Genomic DNA, 6,295 nt, shown 5'->3' on the forward strand with positions numbered 1-6,295 from the left:
AAGATGATACCTTAGAAGGAAGAAAAGAGGAGAACTGTAAATGATTTTATGATACTTTGTCCATGTCACACAACCATATAATGCACATTGTCACACTTTATATTCTGAATGTCTGGCCATGCTGTCTTCTGACAGTTTTGGGATTAGAAGGCCTGATAATTTTTTGTTTTTCATAGCTCAGCTGCATCTGTTTATTTGCTACTTTTACCTAAAAGATGTGGCTTAAATCCTATTTTCCACATTAGACATGCAGAAACTTTGTGTGTATGTTTGTGTGTGGATGTGTGTGTATTCCCTACTCAGCATTATAACAAAGTCATTCCACATCTGCTTTTGTTCCCTAGATGGAAAAGATTTTCTAAAGCGTTTCAAGGAAAGTAGTCTTTATCAATAAGTTCCTTCTTCAGCCCCTTCTTAAAGATTACTTAATGGCAGAGGGAATTGTAAGAAATTTGTCTCTAATTTCTCACATATTGTGAGAAATTTCTGCTTTTAGTATTGTCAGGTTTTTGAATTTTAGCCATTCTAATAGGAATGTAGTGGTATATCATCTTTGTTTTAATTTGCAATTCTCTAATGATAAATGATGTTGAACATCTTTTTATATACTTATTTGCTGTCTGTGTATCTTCATTATTCAAGCGTCTATTCAGATCTTTTGCTTACTTTTTAATTGGTTGTTTGTTTTTTAGTGTTGCTATAATTACATATTAGTTTTGTTTGTTTGTTTTTGTTTGTTTGTTTGTTTTAGAAACTGATGTTTATTTTCTATCAACCATTTTTCCATGTTGCTTAAGAGCCCGTGCAAGAACAGCTTAAGACCATTCAATGGTTGCTCCTACCCATTCAGTGGCCTGAGCAGTGGGAGCTGCAGATCAGTCTTCCGTGGCAGGCTGAGCACTCCAGTCTTCAGTAGGGAACTGCTGAATAGGCACAGAGGGCACCTGCACACCTTCAGACCAGTCTGCAACCTCAGGCTGAGTAGCAGTGAACTCAGGAGCTGGAGCAGTCCATTCACCCTGAAATTCCTCCTTGGTCACTGCCTTTTCAGCAGCAGCCTGCTCTTTTTTTCAATCTCTTCAGGATCTCTGTAGAAGTAGAGATCAGGCATGACCTCCCACGGGTGTTCACAGGAAATGGTGCCACGCATGTGCAGAACTTCCTGAGCCAGCATCCACCACATCAAACCCACTGAGTGAGCTCCCTTGTTGCTGCATGGGATGGCAATGTCCACATAGCGCAGAGGAGAATCTGTGTTACACAGAGCAATGGTAGGTAAGTTAACATAAGATGCCTCCGTGAGAGGCTGGTGGTCAGCCCTAGGGTCAGTAACCACAAGAAGCGGTGGCTCCCGGAGGGCTGCCTGGATCTGGTTAGTGAAGGTTCCAGGAGTGAAGCGGCCAGCAACTGGAGTGGCTCCAGTGGCAGCAGCAAACTTCAGCACGGCCGGCCCTCTAGCCAGTATTCCTGGAGGATATAACACTGACATCAGCAGGGTTTTCAATGGCAACAATGGCACGAGCCGCCAGCAGAAGCTTCTCCCAGGTCCTCTTCAGATTTATGATGTAGATGCCATCACTTTTCCTTTTATAGATGTACTTTTCCATCTGGAAGTCAAGATTGGTGCCACCTAAGTGGGTTCCTGCTGCAAGGAACTTAAGGACATCCTCCTCCTTCATTTGCAGGACATCAAGGGCTCCGGACATTGTCAAAGTTTCCCTTTAAGTTACGACGGGAATCCAGAACAACGCCGTATGGACCCCTCTGTAGGTAGTGCAGAATTACATATTAGTTTTAAGGGTACTTTGCATATTTTAGATAACAGTCCTTTATCAGATATGTGTTTGCCAAAATTATCACTGAGTCTGGGGCTTGCTTTTTCATTTTCTTGTGTCTTTCACAAAGATGTTTTTAATTTTAATAGCATCTCACATTTTTCTTTTACAGATGATCCTTTTGTGTTGCATCTAAAATTTCTTCGTTCCTACTTCATTTGTTGAAAAGATGATTCTTTGAATTGCCTTTACTCCTTTGTGAAAGATCAGCTGGCTCCACATGTGTGGATCTATTACCAGGCTTTCTATTCTTTTTCAGTGATTTATTAATATGTGCCTATTTTTTTCACCAGTACCAGACTGTTCTGATTTTGGTAGCTTAGGAAGTCTTGAAGTCTAGTAGGGTCAGTTTTGCAACTTTGTTCTCCTTCAGGAGTGTGTCAGTTATTTGGGATCTTTTGTCTTTCTGTATAACTTAGAATCAGTTTGCAATATGCACAAAATTGCTACTTGGGATATTGATTGGGATTTCTTTGAATCTATAGGTGAAATTGACATCTTAAAATATTAAGTTTCTAATAAATGAATATGAAATATCTCAACATTTGTTTAGATATCTTTGATTTTCTTCATCAGAGTTTTGCACTTTTCAGCATGAAAAGCCTGAGTATTCTGCTGGATATATTTTGATGTATTCACTTTTGGGGTGCTATTGTAAATGCTATTGTATTTTCAATTTCAAACTCTAATTGTTCATTTCTAGTATGTAGGGAAGCAATAAACATTGGTATATGAACTTTGTATCCTACAACCTTGCTATAATTGCATATTAATTCCAAGAATTTTCCTGTCAATCCTTTGGGATTTTCTACACAGACAACCATGTAATCTGTGAAAAGGAAATTGTATTTCTTTCTTCCTAATCTGTGTTCATTTTATTTCCTTTTCTCATCTTATCATACTAGCCAGGACTTTCAGTACAATATTGAATAGGAATGATGAGAGAAGACATTCTTGACTTCTTCTCAACCTTAATAAGACAGTATCCAATTTCTCCCAATAAGCATAATATATTAAAAACTGTATAGTTTTTGTAGATGTTCTTCATTAGGTTGAAGTAATTCTAGTTTGCTGAGAGTCTGTGTTGTGAATGGGTGCTGAATTGTTTTTAAATGCATTTTCCACATCAGTTGGTATGATCATATGATTTTTCTCCTTTAGGCTGTTGATGTGATTGATTTTTGAAAGTTGAACCAGCTATGCCTATCTAAGATAAATCTCACTTGGTCATTGTATATAATTCCTTTTAGTTGTTCTACTTTTAGTTAGCACTAAGATATAAAGGCATAATTTAATGTTTTATATATCTATAATTTGCAACAAAATTATTACTGTTATTTGCATCTCTTATCCAAAATATTTTTGTCATTTAGTAAATGCATACTAAGTATTTGCCAATTGCTTTCTTTAACAATCAGCAGCTATTGTCAAAAGGTAACAAAGTAGAGAAAACTCCTTGAAACATTACTTGTCAGACTGAAGCTAATCCTGGGATTAAAAATTTATCATTTTTATTAGAAGGCTCTCTTCTTCAATGAAGCCATTGAAGCAATCTACTTCAATTTCTTCCATTATAGATGTCAATATTTATTCATTTAATGAACTACGAAGAAGCAACAAAATCATGAAAATAAGAAGCTACAAAGTTATAAAAATAAAGTAAAATAGCATTTAGGAAGAAAGTACAACAAAAAAGGCAGCCCTCCTATCCTATAGAAAACGATGGAGAAATTAGTTACATTATTTTTGCTGGTCCCAGAAAAAAAGAATGTTTGAAATGACTTGGAGGTAGAATATTGTGAATTCTGATATCCGAAATGTGTGAGAAATATTAGCCAGAGAAACAAACCTATTTCTGAGGAAAGTACCACAACAATCCTGGAAATGATCCAGTGGCAAAACATTTTTGAGCTGTGTTGGTGGTCTCATCAGTGATTGAATGGAATCCGAGAAGACTGGTGTGGTGGTGTGGAAGAAATGTAATAATAGCAGAAAGTAATATGAAGTCACTGTTTTGATGTTACTGTTGGATCTTGGAATTATTAAACTATAAAACCTGCCATAAGGAAATGAATAAAATATAAAATACTTTGCCCACCCCCACTTAATATGCATAAGAAAAGCACACCTTGCTTTTCTTGCTTAAGAATGCTTAAGAAAAACAAGTCCTTGTTGTGAACAACCATATACCTTCCATTTAAAGGTGAATCAGAATGATCTTATTAATAGATATACCAAGTTCTTGGAATTTACCTATGATTGTGCATGTAGCATTGAGCCAGTCATTACGAACCTCTTTGTTACACAACCTGAGGTAAGCACAATTTTTTTCTTCATCAGAGAAAGTTCTTGCAATTTTGTGAAATTTTGAAATGAGAAATCACTTTTGAGAATGATGAAAGAGCAGTGTACATATGTATAAAGGACCTACTAAGTTTACCATTTCACTTATGTAACTCACAGATGTATCCATTATACTATTCAAATTTTTGATGTATAATTAATAAATAGCCAGTTTATGTGGGGTGATCTATTTTATTTGTTACCTGAAAGCAATCTGGAAATGTTGTTGCTTACAGAAAAAAAAGTCTTAATACAGAGAGGTAAAACTTATTTTTATTGTTAGTAATATATTCATGCTATTTTATTGATTTTTTTGTATCCAAAGGCAGCCTCTCTGTTTTCTTGTGTTAATGTGAAGTAAATTATGATTAATTTCCACTAACTTTCTTTCTCACGAAACTCTAGTTATTATTCCATTCCTGTGGCATATCAACCAGATTGGCCTACTCTGCACCATTTCTTTCCCCTTCTAGATGGCCTCCCTACATTTGTAGCTGGCCAGCTACAAATTAAACGTTGTGATTCCCTTACAGCTCGGGTTCTACATGTGTTTCTGTTTCTCCATGCAGTTATACTCACAGAAGACCTGGGGGTAGAAGTGAGCAATAACACACGGTGGCACCACAAGGTGAGACGGAGTCTCCTGGCGGCATGTTTGAGAAAAGTAACACGATTCATGTGCTGGAGCAGAACCTATGAGAAGAGGGTCTCAGGGGAAAGAACTGGCAACCACATCCCGCAGGTCCTGGTAGATGGAAAACCTTTGGAAGATCGTGAGCGGAAAGACACCATCTGACTTGTATGTTAAAGGAATTGCTTTGGGTGATGTGTTGAAGAGATTCTAATGTGGGAGGGTGGAAACAGAAAGACTAGTTAGGGTGTCATCACAATAATTTAGATAGAGGTGATAGTGACTCCAGGTAAGTATTAGTAGTGGACATGGTGAGCATGGTCAGATCCTGGATACATTTTAAAGGCTGAACCAAGGGGTTTCCTGGATTAAGTGTTGCAGAGGAGGGAGGACTCTTCCACTGGAGGAGCAGCTTGGCCAAGTGTATAGAGGAAGAGTGCTCACCCATGTCAGATGCTGCCCCGAGGCCAAGGAGCATGAGGACTGAGAAACAACAATAGGCAATGTGAATGTCACTGGTGACCTAGAGAGGAGTAAATTTGGTGAAGTTCAGTGTAAAAGACACGGTGGAGGCCGGGTACAGTGGCTCACATCTGTTATCCCAGCACTTTGAGGGGTCGAGGCATGTGGATCACGAGATCAGCAGTTCAAGACCAGCCTGGCCAAGACGGTGAAACCCCGTCTCTACTAAAGATACAAAAATTATCCGGGCATGCTGGCCGGCCCCTGTAATCCCAGCTACTTGGGAGGCTGAGGCAGAGAATTGCTTGAACTTGGGGGGCCGAGGTTGCAGTGAGCCGAGATGGCACCACTGCGCTCCAGCCTGGATGTCAGAGTGAGACTCCGTCTCAAAAAAAAAAAAAAAAAAAAAAAAAAAAAAAAAGCAGACACAGTGGAGTGGGTTTAAAAGAGAATAGGAAGAGAATAATTGGAGACAGTGGGTAAACACAATGCTTTCAAGACATTATGTGCTAGGAAAGTGTGATATTGTACTTTAAAATAAGAAGTACACATATTGATCTTCATCGCTAGTTCCTGAAACAGAGCTCCTAATCCCTTGGAATTTCCTGGGTGATAGCTGTGTTAGGCCATTCTTGCATTGCTATAAAGAAATTACCTATGACTGGGTAATTTATAAAGAAAAGATATTTGATTGGCTGAAGTTTCTGCAGGCTGTACAAGCATGGTGCAAGCATCTGCTTGCCTTCTGGAGAGGACTCAGGGAGCTTTTACTCGTGGAAGGCAAGGCAGGAGCTTGAATGTCACATGGTGAGAGAAGGAGCAAGAGAGAGAGAGAGAGAGTGGGGGAAATGCTACACACTTTAAACAACCAGATTGCATGGGAGCTCACTCACTATCACAAGGACAACACCAAGCCATGAGGGATCTGCCTGCATGATCCAATCACCTTCCACCAAGCCCCACCTTCAATACTGGGGATTATATTTCAACATGAAATTTAGAGGGCACACATATCCAAACCATA

At 38.7% G+C, this 6,295-nt stretch overlaps 1 pseudogene; it reads right to left on the reverse strand.

Moving 5' to 3' along the window:
• Positions 1-760: 760 nt before the first annotated feature.
• LOC102125606 (small ribosomal subunit protein uS2-like) lies at positions 761-1,766 on the reverse strand (annotated as a pseudogene).
• Between the last annotated feature and the right edge of the window lie 4,529 nt (positions 1,767-6,295).

This window comes from Macaca fascicularis, chromosome 4 (assembly GCF_037993035.2).
Source record: "Macaca fascicularis isolate 582-1 chromosome 4, T2T-MFA8v1.1".
Lineage (NCBI taxonomy): Eukaryota > Metazoa > Chordata > Mammalia > Primates > Cercopithecidae > Macaca > Macaca fascicularis.